We start from the raw sequence: 15,832 nt of genomic DNA on the forward strand, positions 1-15,832 counted from the left end.
TGGCCCCGCCTCCCCCCGTAACCATGTGAGCGCGGGGGGCGTCGCTAGAGGGGCCGCCGCACCCCGTGCAGTTGTGGGGTATCGCTTCTCGGCCTTTTGGCTAAGATCAAGTGTAGTATCTGTTCTTATCAGTTTAATATCTGATACGTCCTCTACCCGAGGACCATATATTAATCTGATTTTTGGAACAGGGAGACGGAAGAGGGGCTTGCTCCGTCCGCTCCACGCATCGACCCGGTATTGCAGCGACTCCGGGAACGGTGCACATTCCTTTGACTGTGTAAGAAAAGAACCAACCCAGTGGAACTGACTGACTGACTGACTGACTGACTGACTGACTGACTGACTGACTGTGATGAAATCCTCCTTAGCAGAGCAGACGCAGCAGCAGGAGTCCTTGCCAGGTGTTTTGGCCAACCGCGCCACCTCCCTTTTCGGCCCCTTTTGGGTTTTCCCGCCCTTTTACTCTTTTTTTTTTTTTTTTTTTTTTTTTTTTTTTTTTTTTACACATTTAAATTTAAAGGGGATGTTGATACTGCCGTCTTGTTGCCACTGGGCAACGCCTTGGAGTCACCCTCACGTCCACGACCGGCGCCGTTCATGCTCTCCGTCCGGCGTGCCCTGTGGCAGCCATCGCTCGGGTTTCTCTTCATCTCGTACAAATCTTTCGCCTTTTACTAAAGATTTCCGTGGAGGGGAACTGCCCCGAGTTTACGGTATTTTTGGAAGCTCTGCTTCGGCGGAGCTGCACCTGCCTGTCCAAAGTCGAGCGTCGTGGTGTTTTGTTTTGCGGCGGCGGCGGCGGCGGTCCGCTTTTGCTGGCCCCGCCTCCCCCCGTAACCATGTGAGCGCGGGGGGCGTCGCTAGAGGGGCCGCCGCACCCCGTGCAGTTGTGGGGTATCGCTTCTCGGCCTTTTGGCTAAGATCAAGTGTAGTATCTGTTCTTATCAGTTTAATATCTGATACGTCCTCTACCCGAGGACCATATATTAATCTGATTTTTGGAACAGGGAGACGGAAGAGGGGCTTGCTCCGTCCGCTCCACGCATCGACCCGGTATTGCAGCGACTCCGGGAACGGTGCACATTCCTTTGACTGTGTAAGAAAAGAACCAACCCAGTGGAACTGACTGACTGACTGACTGACTGACTGACTGACTGACTGACTGACTGTGATGAAATCCTCCTTAGCAGAGCAGACGCAGCAGCAGGAGTCCTTGCCAGGTGTTTTGGCCAACCGCGCCACCTCCCTTTTCGGCCCCTTTTGGGTTTTCCCGCCCTTTTACTCTTTTTTTTTTTTTTTTTTTTTTTTTTTTTTTTTTTTACACATTTAAATTTAAAGGGGATGTTGATACTGCCGTCTTGTTGCCACTGGGCAACGCCTTGGAGTCACCCTCACGTCCACGACCGGCGCCGTTCATGCTCTCCGTCCGGCGTGCCCTGTGGCAGCCATCGCTCGGGTTTCTCTTCATCTCGTACAAATCTTTCGCCTTTTACTAAAGATTTCCGTGGAGGGGAACTGCCCCGAGTTTACGGTATTTTTGGAAGCTCTGCTTCGGCGGAGCTGCACCTGCCTGTCCAAAGTCGAGCGTCGTGGTGTTTTGTTTTGCGGCGGCGGCGGCGGCGGTCCGCTTTTGCTGGCCCCGCCTCCCCCCGTAACCATGTGAGCGCGGGGGGCGTCGCTAGAGGGGCCGCCGCACCCCGTGCAGTTGTGGGGTATCGCTTCTCGGCCTTTTGGCTAAGATCAAGTGTAGTATCTGTTCTTACCAAGGAGAAGGCGATGGCGTTGGGGGTGGGCTCCCTCACCCTCCGGCTGAGAATTCCGCCGGATGTAGGCGAGGAGGTTACCCGTGGTTTCGTGGCGGAGAAGATCCTGAGGGATGAGTTGGAGCTGACGGGAAAGGAGGTCCTGTGTTTGCAGGCTGCTCGGCCGCCTTGGATGTACGAGGTGACGTTTCGGGAGGCGACTTTTCTGCATGCGACGATGAGGCGATGGCAGGAGAAAAGGGAGCGGGATGTCGACAACGTGCTGAGGAGGTGCGATTGTGAGTATGGTGCGGAGTTGTTCACGGTGGTGATCCATGTCTTCAACCCGTACGTACTGGAGAAGGACATCAGGTCGTTTTTGGAGCAGTATTGTGACCAGATTTCGGAGGGGGAGAAGATCGTGGACGAGTTTGGATTTTGGACGGGGAAGAGGAGGTATCGAGTCGCGTTCCAACTGCGGATGAATGGAGACTGGAAGATTCCGCCTCATGAGTTTGCGTTGGGGGCAGACCGCGGCAGGTTGTTTGTGCCTCAACTGCCGAACACTTGCTGGACTTGCGGACAGCGTGGACATTTGCGGGGTGAGTGCAAGGCTAAGCGGTGTTATCGGTGTGGGACTGTGGGGCATTTAGCAAATGTTTGTAAGGCTGTAAGGACTTGTAATTTGTGTGGGAAGGGGGACCATTTGTTTGTGGCATGTCCGAAAAGGAGTAGTTATGCTGGGGTGGTGGCGGGTGGGTCTATTGCTGTGTATGGTAGTGCGGGGGGGCAGTTTGCTGGGGGTACTGTGTTGCAGGGTGTTGCCCCGGCTCTCAAAGTAGGGCCGGGGGCAGTTTCGCCTGTGTCGGAAGGACCTGGGGGGACTGGAGGCACGGTGAGAGATGCGCCGCATGGCCGCCAAGATGGCCGACTGGGAGACAAAGGGACGGGGAAGCACATGGCTGCCGTGCAGACGGAGGGAGGAGTCGCTGTCGAGGTGGAGAGGAAGACGGTTGGAGATTGGGCGGAGCATACCGAATCGCAGGAAGTGGAGATGGCAGGTATGGCAGAGGTGGCTGGGAAGCGCCCCCTGGAGAATGGGAGCCCGGATGACACTCCGGTGAGGCGTCTGCGGACGGGGGCGGTGGTCCCCGGTCCTTCGGTGCCCCTGGAGGTCGGGCCTGGTACTGCGAGTGGTCAGGTGGTGGTGGAGCCGGATGGATCGGATAGCGCGGTGGACTCTGGGCGGGAGGTGTTGCCTGCGGGGGGGGAGGTTCCTCCCACCCCCCCTGCCCAGCTGCCTGGATGGGATGTGGAAAGCTTGAAACGGACTTTGGGTATGGACTAGTCTGGCCCGGGTGGTGGGGTGGAGGAGTGAGTGGGAGGGAGTGTTTGTGTTGGGTTGATGTTTTGTTTTGTGAGGGTTGGGGTGGATTAAAGTTTGTGGGTGGGTTGTTTTTCGATGGGTTTGAGTGTATAATGTCCTTGTTTGTAGGTTGGTTTTATGTTTGTGTGTCTGGTCTTCGGGCCTTTTATTTTGGGGGGCCCCCTAGGGGGGCTGGCCCTTGCCCGGGCTAGGTCCCGGTGTCTATGCTGGTTTTTGTATTTTTTTTAAATTTTGGATTTTCTTTCTGGTAATTTTGGTTGTCCATGGGGGACATACTTGTATGATTGTTTAATTTGGGTTATGCAATAAACGAATATAAAAAAAAAATCTGTTCTTATCAGTTTAATATCTGATACGTCCTCTACCCGAGGACCATATATTAATCTGATTTTTGGAACAGGGAGACGGAAGAGGGGCTTGCTCCGTCCGCTCCACGCATCGACCCGGTATTGCAGCGACTCCGGGAACGGTGCACATTCCTTTGACTGTGTAAGAAAAGAACCAACCCAGTGGAACTGACTGACTGACTGACTGACTGACTGACTGACTGACTGTGATGAAATCCTCCTTAGCAGAGCAGACGCAGCAGCAGGAGTCCTTGCCAGGTGTTTTGGCCAACCGCGCCACCTCCCTTTTCGGCCCCTTTTGGGTTTTCCCGCCCTTTTACTCTTTTTTTTTTTTTTTTTTTTTTTTTTTACACATTTAAATTTAAAGGGGATGTTGATACTGCCGTCTTGTTGCCACTGGGCAACGCCTTGGAGTCACCCTCACGTCCACGACCGGCGCCGTTCATGCTCTCCGTCCGGCGTGCCCTGTGGCAGCCATCGCTCGGGTTTCTCTTCATCTCGTACAAATCTTTCGCCTTTTACTAAAGATTTCCGTGGAGGGGAACTGCCCCGAGTTTACGGTATTTTTGGAAGCTCTGCTTCGGCGGAGCTGCACCTGCCTGTCCAAAGTCGAGCGTCGTGGTGTTTTGTTTTGCGGCGGCGGCGGCGGCGGTCCGCTTTTGCTGGCCCCGCCTCCCCCCGTAACCATGTGAGCGCGGGGGGCGTCGCTAGAGGGGCCGCCGCACCCCGTGCAGTTGTGGGGTATCGCTTCTCGGCCTTTTGGCTAAGATCAAGTGTAGTATCTGCGCTTGCCAAGAAGAAGGCGATGTCACTGGGGGTGGGTGCTTGCACCCTCCGGCTGGAGTTTCCGGTGGATTTAGGTGTGGAGGTGACCCGTGGCTTCGTGGCAGAGAAGATCCTGAGGGATGAGCTGGGGCTGTCTGGGAAGGAGGTCCTGTGTCTGCAGGCTGCTCGGCCGCCTTTTCAGTACGAGGTGACGTTTCGGGAGGTGTCCTTTCTGCATGCGACGATGAGGCGATGGCAGGAGATCCGGAAGCGGGATGACGACAACGTGCTGTGGAAGTGCGGTTGGGAGTTTGGAGAGGAGATGTACACGGTGGTGATCCATGTCTTCAACCCGCACGTGCTGGAGAAGGACATCAGGTCGTTTTTGCAGAGGTATTGTAGCCGGATTGCTGAGGGGGAGAAGATCGTGGACGAGTTTGGATTTTGGACGGGGAAGAGGAGGTATCGAGTGACGTTTCATCTGCGGCCGAATGGAGAGTGGATGATTCCGCCTCATGAGTTCGCGTTGGGGGCAGACCGCGGCAGGTTGTTTGTGCCTCAACTGCCGAACACTTGCTGGACTTGTGGACAGCGTGGACATTTGCGGGGTGAGTGTAAGGCTAAGCCGTGCTATCGGTGTGGGACTGTGGGGCATTTAGCCAATGTTTGTAAGGCTGCAAGGACTTGTAATTTGTGTGGGAAGGGGGACCATTTGTTTGTGTCATGTCCGAAAAGGAGTAGTTATGCTGGGGTGGTGGCTGGTGGGTCTATTGCTGTGTCTGGTGGTGGTGGGAGGCAGGTTGCTGGGGGTACTGTGTTGCAGGTTGTTGCCCCGGCTCCCAAAGTGGTGCCGGTGGCAGTTTCGCCTGTGTTGGAAGGACCTGGAGGGACTGGAGGCACGTTGAAGGATGCGCCGCATGGCCGCCAAGATGGCCGACTGGGAGACAAAGGGATGGGGAAGCACATGGCTGCCATGCAGACGGTGGGAGGAGTCGCTGCCGAGGTGGAGAGGAAGACGGTTGGAGATTGGGCGGAGCATACCGAATCGCAGGAAGTGGAGATGGCAGGTATGGCGGAGATGGCTGGGAAGCGCCCCCTGGAGGATGGGGGTCCGGATGACACTCCGGTGAGGCGTCTGCGGACGGGGGCGTCGGTCCCCGGTCCTTCGTTGCCCCCGGAGGCCGGGCCTGGTACTGCGAGTGGTCAGGTGGTGGTGGAGCCGGACGGAACGGATAGCGCGGCGGGCTCTGTGCGGGAGGTGTCGCCTGCTGGGGGGGTGGTTTCTCCCACCCCCCCTGCCCAGCTGGTGGGATGGGATGTGGACAGCTTGAAACGGACTTTGGGTATGGAATAGTCGGGTCCTGGTGGTGGGGAGGAGAAGTGATGGGGAGGTTGTGTTTGTGCTGGGTTGATGTATGTTTTGTGAGGGTTGGGGTGGATTAAAGTTTGTGGGTGGGTTGGTTTTTGCTGTGTTTGGCCGGGCCTGCGTGCCTGGGCCCTTGTGATTATGTGTTATTGTTTATGGTGGCAGCCTCTAGTCTAGCTTAAATTAACTTCCTTCTGTATCTTTTGTGTGTTGTGTGTATTATATGTGTATCTCCTGTGTGTTGTAGTTTCAAGGCTGCTGTGCTCTGTTTATATTCAATAAAAAAAAAAAAAAAAATCTGTTCTTATCAGTTTAATATCTGATACGTCCTCTACCCGAGGACCATATATTAATCTGATTTTTGGAACAGGGAGACGGAAGAGGGGCTTGCTCCGTCCGCTCCACGCATCGACCCGGTATTGCAGCGACTCCGGGAACGGTGCACATTCCTTTGACTGTGTAAGAAAAGAACCAACCCAGTGGAACTGACTGACTGACTGACTGACTGACTGACTGACTGACTGACTGACTGTGATGAAATCCTCCTTAGCAGAGCAGACGCAGCAGCAGGAGTCCTTGCCAGGTGTTTTGGCCAACCGCGCCACCTCCCTTTTCGGCCCCTTTTGGGTTTTCCCGCCCTTTTACTCTTTTTTTTTTTTTTTTTTTTTTTTTTTTTTTTTTTTTACACATTTAAATTTAAAGGGGATGTTGATACTGCCGTCTTGTTGCCACTGGGCAACGCCTTGGAGTCACCCTCACGTCCACGACCGGCGCCGTTCATGCTCTCCGTCCGGCGTGCCCTGTGGCAGCCATCGCTCGGGTTTCTCTTCATCTCGTACAAATCTTTCGCCTTTTACTAAAGATTTCCGTGGAGGGGAACTGCCCCGAGTTTACGGTATTTTTGGAAGCTCTGCTTCGGCGGAGCTGCACCTGCCTGTCCAAAGTCGAGCGTCGTGGTGTTTTGTTTTGCGGCGGCGGCGGCGGCGGTCCGCTTTTGCTGGCCCCGCCTCCCCCCGTAACCATGTGAGCGCGGGGGGCGTCGCTAGAGGGGCCGCCGCACCCCGTGCAGTTGTGGGGTATCGCTTCTCGGCCTTTTGGCTAAGATCAAGTGTAGTATCTGTTCTTATCCACTGGGATTACCCGAGGCAGCGATGGTGGACAAGTTGGCCGAGATGAAGGGGATACCGAAGCAGGCGATCCGGTTCCTGATCCCGGAGGAGAGGAGGGCGGAGATGGACCGGGCTGGATTTGGAGAGGTTGTTCTCAAGGGCGTGTTGGGATTATCGGGAGCCGAGGTGCTGTGCCTGCAGGACTACCCGGAGAAGGGGTGGCATGACGTCACCTTCAGGACGGAGGAGGACCTGCGCGTCGCCTATGGGAGGGGGTATGGTGACGCTCGGGTTACGGGGATCAGGCGCGTGGAGTGGAATTCGATCAACACGGTGGTGGTGCAGGTGTTCAACCCGCACGTGCTGGGGCAGGACTTGCGGTGGTTCCTGAGCCGATATTGCAGCGTGGTGTCACAAGGGGAGAAGATCTTGGATGCCAACGGATTTTGGACTGGAAAGTGGAGGTACAGTGTGCGTTTTCGTATCTCTGCGGAGGGTCGCCAGCTGCGGCCTCCGCATTTGTTTGCTCTGGGGTCGGATCGAGGGAGGGTGTTTTTGCCGGACTTGCCGACTGTTTGTTGGGGATGCGGGGAAGAGGGACACTGGAGGAGTGATTGTGTTGCGCAGCGGTGTGTTCGTTGTGGGGCGGTGGGGCATGTGGTGAAAGACTGTGGGGAGAGAAGGGAGTGTTCACTATGTGAGGCTAAGGATCACCTCTTTTTGAGGTGCCCTAGGAGACAGAGCTATGCGGGAGCGGTGGTGGGGTTATCTGGTGGTGGTGGGAGGGTTTCTGTTTCCCACACAGGGGCTCCTTTGGTGACTGGAGAGTTGGAGCGGAGGTCGACTGGACTAGCGGTGGCTGGTGCGAGTGGAGTAAAGGGAACTGCAGTGTCTGCTGGTGGAGCGGGAGCTGGGCCGCATGGTGGCAGCCTGGTGGCTACGGCTACCGCTAGGCCGCATGGCAGCCAAGATGGCCGCCCAGAGGTCGGAGGGACGGCGGGGTCGAAGGGCAGGCCGGGCGTGGCTATGGAGAGGGTTGGGACGCTGAACTGGGCGGAGGCAACGGCCTCCCAGGACGAGGAGATGGCGGAACTGGCGATGGTGTCTGGGAAGCGCCCCCTGGAGGGTGGAGGTCCGGAGAGTGTTCCGGCGCGGCGTCAGCGGCCGGGGGAGGGGGTGGCGGCCTGTGATCGCTCCCTGCCCCCGGAGGCTGAGTCAGGAACTACGGGCGAGTTGGTGGGGCTGGAGTCGGAGGAGTCGGCGGATTCAGAGGAGTCGGTGACGGAGGGGCGGACTGCAGGTCGGGGGAGGCGCCCCCCCCCCCCCCTGCCCAGCTTGCTGGGTGGGATGTGGACAGTTTGAAGCGGACTATGGGCATGGACTAGTGGGGAAGTGCATATTGTGCTGTTTTGGGGGAGGATTAAAGATGGATCTGGGGTTGGGAAAGTGTTGTTTGGGGGATGGGTTTGAGTGTATAATGCCCTTGTTAGTAGGGAGGGTTTTGTTTATCTGTGTGGGTTTGGGGGGAGGCTTGTGGGGATTGGGGGGTTTGTGATGTTCTGCTGTGTGGACTTGGGTTTATGTTTGTTTGTCTGGCCTTCGGGCCTTTTATTTTGGGGGGCCCCCTAGGGGGGCTGGCCCTTGCCCGGGCTAGGTCCCGGTGGCTATTCTGGGTTTGTATTTTTGGTTTTCCTTTCTGGTAATTTTTGGTCGTCCACGGGGGACGTATTTGTATGGTTGTTTAAGCTTTGGTTATGTAATAAACATTATTATGGAAAAAAAAAAATCTGTTCTTATCAGTTTAATATCTGATACGTCCTCTACCCGAGGACCATATATTAATCTGATTTTTGGAACAGGGAGACGGAAGAGGGGCTTGCTCCGTCCGCTCCACGCATCGACCCGGTATTGCAGCGACTCCGGGAACGGTGCACATTCCTTTGACTGTGTAAGAAAAGAACCAACCCAGTGGAACTGACTGACTGACTGACTGACTGACTGACTGACTGACTGTGATGAAATCCTCCTTAGCAGAGCAGACGCAGCAGCAGGAGTCCTTGCCAGGTGTTTTGGCCAACCGCGCCACCTCCCTTTTCGGCCCCTTTTGGGTTTTCCCGCCCTTTTACTCTTTTTTTTTTTTTTTTTTTTTTTTTTTTTTTTTTTTTACACATTTAAATTTAAAGGGGATGTTGATACTGCCGTCTTGTTGCCACTGGGCAACGCCTTGGAGTCACCCTCACGTCCACGACCGGCGCCGTTCATGCACTCCGTCCGGCGTGCCCTGTGGCAGCCATCGCTCGGGTTTCTCTTCATCTCGTACAAATCTTTCGCCTTTTACTAAAGATTTCCGTGGAGGGGAACTGCCCCGAGTTTACGGTATTTTTGGAAGCTCTGCTTCGGCGGAGCTGCACCTGCCTGTCCAAAGTCGAGCGTCGTGGTGTTTTGTTTTGCGGCGGCGGCGGCGGCGGTCCGCTTTTGCTGGCCCCGCCTCCCCCCGTAACCATGTGAGCGCGGGGGGCGTCGCTAGAGGGGCCGCCGCACCCCGTGCAGTTGTGGGGTATCGCTTCTCGGCCTTTTGGCTAAGATCAAGTGTAGTATCTGTTCTTATCAGTTTAATATCTGATACGTCCTCTACCCGAGGACCATATATTAATCTGATTTTTGGAACAGGGAGACGGAAGAGGGGCTTGCTCCGTCCGCTCCACGCATCGACCCGGTATTGCAGCGACTCCGGGAACGGTGCACATTCCTTTGACTGTGTAAGAAAAGAACCAACCCAGTGGAACTGACTGACTGACTGACTGACTGACTGACTGACTGACTGACTGACTGTGATGAAATCCTCCTTAGCAGAGCAGACGCAGCAGCAGGAGTCCTTGCCAGGTGTTTTGGCCAACCGCGCCACCTCCCTTTTCGGCCCCTTTTGGGTTTTCCCGCCCTTTTACTCTTTTTTTTTTTTTTTTTTTTTTTTTTTTTTTTTTTTTACACATTTAAATTTAAAGGGGATGTTGATACTGCCGTCTTGTTGCCACTGGGCAACGCCTTGGAGTCACCCTCACGTCCACGACCGGCGCCGTTCATGCTCTCCGTCCGGCGTGCCCTGTGGCAGCCATCGCTCGGGTTTCTCTTCATCTCGTACAAATCTTTCGCCTTTTACTAAAGATTTCCGTGGAGGGGAACTGCCCCGAGTTTACGGTATTTTTGGAAGCTCTGCTTCGGCGGAGCTGCACCTGCCTGTCCAAAGTCGAGCGTCGTGGTGTTTTGTTTTGCGGCGGCGGCGGCGGCGGTCCGCTTTTGCTGGCCCCGCCTCCCCCCGTAACCATGTGAGCGCGGGGGGCGTCGCTAGAGGGGCCGCCGCACCCCGTGCAGTTGTGGGGTATCGCTTCTCGGCCTTTTGGCTAAGATCAAGTGTAGTATCTGTTCTTATCAGTTTAATATCTGATACGTCCTCTACCCGAGGACCATATATTAATCTGATTTTTGGAACAGGGAGACGGAAGAGGGGCTTGCTCCGTCCGCTCCACGCATCGACCCGGTATTGCAGCGACTCCGGGAACGGTGCACATTCCTTTGACTGTGTAAGAAAAGAACCAACCCAGTGGAACTGACTGACTGACTGACTGACTGACTGACTGACTGACTGACTGACTGTGATGAAATCCTCCTTAGCAGAGCAGACGCAGCAGCAGGAGTCCTTGCCAGGTGTTTTGGCCAACCGCGCCACCTCCCTTTTCGGCCCCTTTTGGGTTTTCCCGCCCTTTTACTCTTTTTTTTTTTTTTTTTTTTTTTTTTTTTTTTTTTTTACACATTTAAATTTAAAGGGGATGTTGATACTGCCGTCTTGTTGCCACTGGGCAACGCCTTGGAGTCACCCTCACGTCCACGACCGGCGCCGTTCATGCTCTCCGTCCGGCGTGCCCTGTGGCAGCCATCGCTCGGGTTTCTCTTCATCTCGTACAAATCTTTCGCCTTTTACTAAAGATTTCCGTGGAGGGGAACTGCCCCGAGTTTACGGTATTTTTGGAAGCTCTGCTTCGGCGGAGCTGCACCTGCCTGTCCAAAGTCGAGCGTCGTGGTGTTTTGTTTTGCGGCGGCGGCGGCGGCGGTCCGCTTTTGCTGGCCCCGCCTCCCCCCGTAACCATGTGAGCGCGGGGGGCGTCGCTAGAGGGGCCGCCGCACCCCGTGCAGTTGTGGGGTATCGCTTCTCGGCCTTTTGGCTAAGATCAAGTGTAGTATCTGCGCTTGCCAAGAAGAAGGCGATGTCACTGGGGGTGGGTGCTTGCACCCTCCGGCTGGAGTTTCCGGTGGATTTAGGTGTGGAGGTGACCCGTGGCTTCGTGGCAGAGAAGATCCTGAGGGATGAGCTGGGGCTGTCTGGAAAGGAGGTCCTGTGTCTGCAGGCTGCTCGGCCGCCTTTTCAGTACGAGGTGACGTTTCGGGAGGTGTCCTTTCTGCATGCGACGATGAGGCGATGGCAGGAGATCCGGAAGCGGGATGACGACAACGTGCTGTGGAAGTGCGGTTGGGAGTTTGGAGAGGAGATGTACACGGTGGTGATCCATGTCTTCAACCCGCACGTGCTGGAGAAGGACATCAGGTCGTTTTTGGAGAGGTATTGTAGCCGGATTGCTGAGGGGGAGAAGATCGTGGACGAGTTTGGATTTTGGACGGGGAAGAGGAGGTATCGAGTGACGTTTCATCTGCGGCCGAATGGAGAGTGGATGATTCCGCCTCATGAGTTCGCGTTGGGGGCAGACCGCGGCAGGTTGTTTGTGCCTCAACTGCCGAACACTTGCTGGACTTGTGGACAGCGTGGACATTTGCGGGGTGAGTGTAAGGCTAAGCCGTGCTATCGGTGTGGGACTGTGGGGCATTTAGCCAATGTTTGTAAGGCTGCAAGGACTTGTAATTTGTGTGGGAAGGGGGACCATTTGTTTGTGTCATGTCCGAAAAGGAGTAGTTATGCTGGGGTGGTGGCTGGTGGGTCTATTGCTGTGTCTGGTGGTGGTGGGAGGCAGGTTGCTGGGGGTACTGTGTTGCAGGTTGTTGCCCCGGCTCCCAAAGTGGTGCCGGTGGCAGTTTCGCCTGTGTTGGAAGGACCTGGAGGGACTGGAGGCACGTTGAAGGATGCGCCGCATGGCCGCCAAGATGGCCGACTGGGAGACAAAGGGATGGGGAAGCACATGGCTGCCATGCAGACGGTGGGAGGAGTCGCTGCCGAGGTGGAGAGGAAGACGGTTGGAGATTGGGCGGAGCATACCGAATCGCAGGAAGTGGAGATGGCAGGTATGGCGGAGATGGCTGGGAAGCGCCCCCTGGAGGATGGGGGTCCGGATGACACTCCGGTGAGGCGTCTGCGGACGGGGGCGTTGGTCCCCGGTCCTTCGTTGCCCCCGGAGGCCGGGCCTGGTACTGCGAGTGGTCAGGTGGTGGTGGAGCCGGACGGAACGGATAGCTCGGCGGGCTCTGTGCGGGAGGTGTTGCCTGCTGGGGGGGTGGTTTCTCCCACCCCCCCTGCCCAGCTGGTGGGATGGGATGTGGACAGCTTGAAACGGACTTTGGGTATGGAATAGTCGGGTCCTGGTGGTGGGGAAGAGAAGTGATGGGGAGGTTGTGTTTGTGCTGGGTTGATGTATGTTTTGTGAGGGTTGGGGTGGATTAAAGTTTGTGGGTGGGTTGGTTTTTGCTGTGTTTGGCCGGGCCTGCGTGCCTGGGCCCTTGTGATTATGTGTTATTGTTTATGGTGGCAGCCTCTAGTCTAGCTTAAATTAACTTCCTTCTGTATCTTTTGTGTGTTGTGTGTATTATATGTGTATCTCCTGTGTGTTGTAGTTTCAAGGCTGCTGTGCTCTGTTTATATTCAATAAAAAAAAAAAAAAAAAAATCTGTTCTTATCAGTTTAATATCTGATACGTCCTCTACCCGAGGACCATATATTAATCTGATTTTTGGAACAGGGAGACGGAAGAGGGGCTTGCTCCGTCCGCTCCACGCATCGACCCGGTATTGCAGCGACTCCGGGAACGGTGCACATTCCTTTGACTGTGTAAGAAAAGAACCAACCCAGTGGAACTGACTGACTGACTGACTGACTGACTGACTGACTGACTGACTGACTGTGATGAAATCCTCCTTAGCAGAGCAGACGCAGCAGCAGGAGTCCTTGCCAGGTGTTTTGGCCAACCGCGCCACCTCCCTTTTCGGCCCCTTTTGGGTTTTCCCGCCCTTTTACTCTTTTTTTTTTTTTTTTTTTTTTTTTTTTACACATTTAAATTTAAAGGGGATGTTGATACTGCCGTCTTGTTGCCACTGGGCAACGCCTTGGAGTCACCCTCACGTCCACGACCGGCGCCGTTCATGCTCTCCGTCCGGCGTGCCCTGTGGCAGCCATCGCTCGGGTTTCTCTTCATCTCGTACAAATCTTTCGCCTTTTACTAAAGATTTCCGTGGAGGGGAACTGCCCCGAGTTTACGGTATTTTTGGAAGCTCTGCTTCGGCGGAGCTGCACCTGCCTGTCCAAAGTCGAGCGTCGTGGTGTTTTGTTTTGCGGCGGCGGCGGCGGCGGTCCGCTTTTGCTGGCCCCGCCTCCCCCCGTAACCATGTGAGCGCGGGGGGCGTCGCTAGAGGGGCCGCCGCACCCCGTGCAGTTGTGGGGTATCGCTTCTCGGCCTTTTGGCTAAGACAGCGGTCGACTCGCGGTGAGAGGAAGGCGGTCCTTACCTTGTGGTGGTTTGGACACTCTCATCCGGGAGTTATATTGGTTTTGTGTGTTTTTTCTGTCTCAAAAATTACTGTTTTTTCGTTTTGTTTTTTGTACTGTTTTGTGTTTTTTGTCTCTTTTAACAGGTCCAAGCAGCTGCCTCTTCCTTTGGAGTTCCTTTTAAAACAGCAGGCCCAGGTAAGCGCTGTTTAGCTCCTTTTTATTGTGTGGTTTTTAGCTTGTTTTAGCCTAGCCTTTTAGCATAGTTTTTTAGTTAATTTATTGTCTTAAGTATTTATAGTTTTAGTGGTTTTAGTTTAGGTTTAGGCTGGTGGTGCCTCCACCATGTCGGCTGCTCGTGCTGGCATGAGGAGGCACCACAGCGTACGTTTTAATTTCGTGTCAAAAAATGGAAGGCTAATGGAGATGTCCAGATTGGACTTTTCAAGAAAGTGTGTCCAACAGATGCTTGGTTTTAATGCTAGTGAACTGAATTGTTTGGTGACTCTGCCTGGGAACAAGGGATTTGATGTTAGCTTTCGCTCGGCTTCACTGCTTAATAGTTTTTGGCAACGGTTTGTTACTTGTAAAGACCAGCTCTCCATGTTTGAAGTTGAGAAACTTTCGGACAATTCACAAAAAGTGGTGATTGTTAGAATGTTCAATGAAACTGTGACTGGGGAAGACATTAGCACATGGCTGGCTAGATTTTGCGCGGTTCGTAGCCCACCAGTTAAGGTTTTGGACGAGGACGGCATTTGGAACTGCTCGTGGAGAGTTCCCATTAAACAATGGGAAGACCCGAGCAGTTACCTAGGCCTCCGTCAGATTCCGTCTATGATTGTGTTGGGAGAGAACCGGGGCTACATTCATTACCAAGGGATGCCTAAGCTGTGTCGCAAATGCGGCCAGCTTGGGCATCTTGCCGAAGCGTGCCAGGAAATTGTATGCAGGAAGTGTAGAGAAATTGGGCATCTTTTCGAAGATTGCACAAATGGCAGAAAGTGTAATCTCTGTGGAGTTTCATCCCATCTCTACAGAGATTGCCCTAGCTCCTTTGCCAACAAGCTAAAGGCTACCAAAATGGCCGCCATGGCCGCCCGGCCGCATGGCCCAGAACAAGAACAGGAAGAGAAGGACGAAATGGAGGAAGGGGTGGTCCCTGAAGTTTTGGAGGGAAACCTCCAGTCAGCTTCAGGGACTAGCCGGGCGGCTACGAGCAAAGCTAACACCCAGGCAGAGTCAGAGCACGGATTGGAGGCCACACCCTCCCAGCTGGGAAAGGAGATGGAGCAGGCGGAGGAGGAGCCTGAAGGAGAAAAGGAAGCCCCGCCTCCCGAAACCGCTGAGGAGGTGAGTGTGGCCTCTGAGGGGGTTGAAGCACCTGCTTCACTCCCCAATGCGCAGCATAAGAGACCTTTAGAATCTCCTCTGTCAGAAATGACAGAGAAGAGAAACCGGGTGATACTGTCTTCAGATAGTTCCTCTTCGGAAGATCTGAATCGACTGTGGCCCGGTGGACGTGAAGTGTCTTTTATGCGGATGGCGCTCAGAGCATCCACGCCAAGGGCAACGCAAGAGTTTTTCTCTGCCGAGCCCGACGCTGGAGACACCAGTGACCCTTCTGAACCAAATTCAATGGTCATAAAGGAGGAGCAGGTGTCACAGGAGATCAACCCTGGTTGATCTCCACTTGTTTTAAAAACATGTCTCTGTAGTGTCTTAACTCTGTCGTGTTCATTTTTATCATACTGCTCATGAGTCTCACAATCTCAACAATCAATGTAAGAAGTGTGAAGACTCTAGTGAGAGCTCAGAGCATTTTATCCCTGTTGAGCACTCTGAATGCAGATATATTTCTGCTGCAAGAGTGCTCCTTGCCTTTTTTAAAGAACTACAGCAAGTGGGAACAGATGTGGACCCCGGGACCCTCCATATGGAGCGGGTCCAATTTTAACAGAGCGGACGGGGTCGCCATCTTGATCAAGAATCCACACATCTCGGTGAAGGGCAGCACAGTGGTGAGACCCGGGCGGGCCCTTTTAACCCACTTGACTGTTTTAGACAGGGATTTTAATGTTCTTAATGTGTATGGTTTTAATGATAAACACGACCGACACGACCTTTTAATAGAACTGCAGCCCCACATGCTAGGGAGGGCTCCCCTAGTGGTCGGAGGGGATTTTAACTGTGTTTTAAGTAGACAAGACAGAAAGAAGGTGGGGGAGGATTTTAAATTAGACAAAACATCCGGGGTTTTAAACAACATAATTAAAGATTTTAACTTAGTCGACTGTTACAGAAAAGTGCATCCACGGGAGGAGGGCTTCACCTGGCACAGTGGTGACGGCGCCCGAGCCTCCCGTATCGACTATGTTTTAACAAGAGATTGCCCGCCCACGGATGCTACATT

General features: G+C 54.3%; 14 non-coding genes and 6 pseudogenes across 14 annotated transcripts; all 20 read left to right on the top strand.

Moving 5' to 3' along the window:
- Positions 1-80: 80 nt before the first annotated feature.
- Positions 81-271, top strand: LOC121683365. The gene has a single exon (XR_006022760.1). It is a non-coding gene; the product is annotated as a U2 spliceosomal RNA (small nuclear RNA).
- A 362-nt stretch (positions 272-633) lies between these two features.
- Positions 634-747, top strand: LOC121681535. The gene has a single exon (XR_006022168.1). It is a non-coding gene; the product is annotated as a U5 spliceosomal RNA (small nuclear RNA).
- Positions 748-899: 152 nt separating this feature from the next.
- LOC121683369 lies at positions 900-1,090 on the top strand. Its single transcript, XR_006022761.1, has one exon. It is a non-coding gene; the product is annotated as a U2 spliceosomal RNA (small nuclear RNA).
- Positions 1,091-1,451: 361 nt separating this feature from the next.
- Positions 1,452-1,565, top strand: LOC121681541. The gene has a single exon (XR_006022170.1). It is a non-coding gene; the product is annotated as a U5 spliceosomal RNA (small nuclear RNA).
- Positions 1,566-1,717: 152 nt separating this feature from the next.
- LOC121684440 lies at positions 1,718-1,810 on the top strand (annotated as a pseudogene).
- A 1,594-nt stretch (positions 1,811-3,404) lies between these two features.
- LOC121683832 lies at positions 3,405-3,612 on the top strand (annotated as a pseudogene).
- A 344-nt stretch (positions 3,613-3,956) lies between these two features.
- LOC121681544 lies at positions 3,957-4,070 on the top strand. The gene has a single exon (XR_006022174.1). It is a non-coding gene; the product is annotated as a U5 spliceosomal RNA (small nuclear RNA).
- A 152-nt stretch (positions 4,071-4,222) lies between these two features.
- Positions 4,223-4,315, top strand: LOC121684747 (annotated as a pseudogene).
- A 1,556-nt stretch (positions 4,316-5,871) lies between these two features.
- LOC121683530 lies at positions 5,872-6,060 on the top strand. The gene has a single exon (XR_006022813.1). It is a non-coding gene; the product is annotated as a U2 spliceosomal RNA (small nuclear RNA).
- Positions 6,061-6,422: 362 nt separating this feature from the next.
- LOC121681555 lies at positions 6,423-6,536 on the top strand. The gene has a single exon (XR_006022179.1). It is a non-coding gene; the product is annotated as a U5 spliceosomal RNA (small nuclear RNA).
- Positions 6,537-6,688: 152 nt separating this feature from the next.
- LOC121684557 lies at positions 6,689-6,800 on the top strand (annotated as a pseudogene).
- A 1,682-nt stretch (positions 6,801-8,482) lies between these two features.
- On the top strand, positions 8,483-8,658 carry LOC121684094 (annotated as a pseudogene).
- A 354-nt stretch (positions 8,659-9,012) lies between these two features.
- On the top strand, positions 9,013-9,126 carry LOC121681559. The gene has a single exon (XR_006022181.1). It is a non-coding gene; the product is annotated as a U5 spliceosomal RNA (small nuclear RNA).
- Positions 9,127-9,278: 152 nt separating this feature from the next.
- Positions 9,279-9,469, top strand: LOC121683375. The gene has a single exon (XR_006022764.1). It is a non-coding gene; the product is annotated as a U2 spliceosomal RNA (small nuclear RNA).
- Positions 9,470-9,831: 362 nt separating this feature from the next.
- Positions 9,832-9,945, top strand: LOC121681565. The gene has a single exon (XR_006022182.1). It is a non-coding gene; the product is annotated as a U5 spliceosomal RNA (small nuclear RNA).
- A 152-nt stretch (positions 9,946-10,097) lies between these two features.
- On the top strand, positions 10,098-10,288 carry LOC121683379. Its single transcript, XR_006022765.1, has one exon. It is a non-coding gene; the product is annotated as a U2 spliceosomal RNA (small nuclear RNA).
- Positions 10,289-10,650: 362 nt separating this feature from the next.
- On the top strand, positions 10,651-10,764 carry LOC121681570. Its single transcript, XR_006022183.1, has one exon. It is a non-coding gene; the product is annotated as a U5 spliceosomal RNA (small nuclear RNA).
- A 152-nt stretch (positions 10,765-10,916) lies between these two features.
- On the top strand, positions 10,917-11,009 carry LOC121684754 (annotated as a pseudogene).
- Positions 11,010-12,565: 1,556 nt separating this feature from the next.
- On the top strand, positions 12,566-12,756 carry LOC121683727. The gene has a single exon (XR_006022884.1). It is a non-coding gene; the product is annotated as a U2 spliceosomal RNA (small nuclear RNA).
- A 353-nt stretch (positions 12,757-13,109) lies between these two features.
- LOC121681577 lies at positions 13,110-13,223 on the top strand. Its single transcript, XR_006022189.1, has one exon. It is a non-coding gene; the product is annotated as a U5 spliceosomal RNA (small nuclear RNA).
- Positions 13,224-15,832: the final 2,609 nt, after the last annotated feature.

Source organism: Alosa sapidissima, chromosome 1, assembly GCF_018492685.1.
Source record: "Alosa sapidissima isolate fAloSap1 chromosome 1, fAloSap1.pri, whole genome shotgun sequence".
Taxonomy (NCBI): domain Eukaryota; kingdom Metazoa; phylum Chordata; class Actinopteri; order Clupeiformes; family Clupeidae; genus Alosa; species Alosa sapidissima.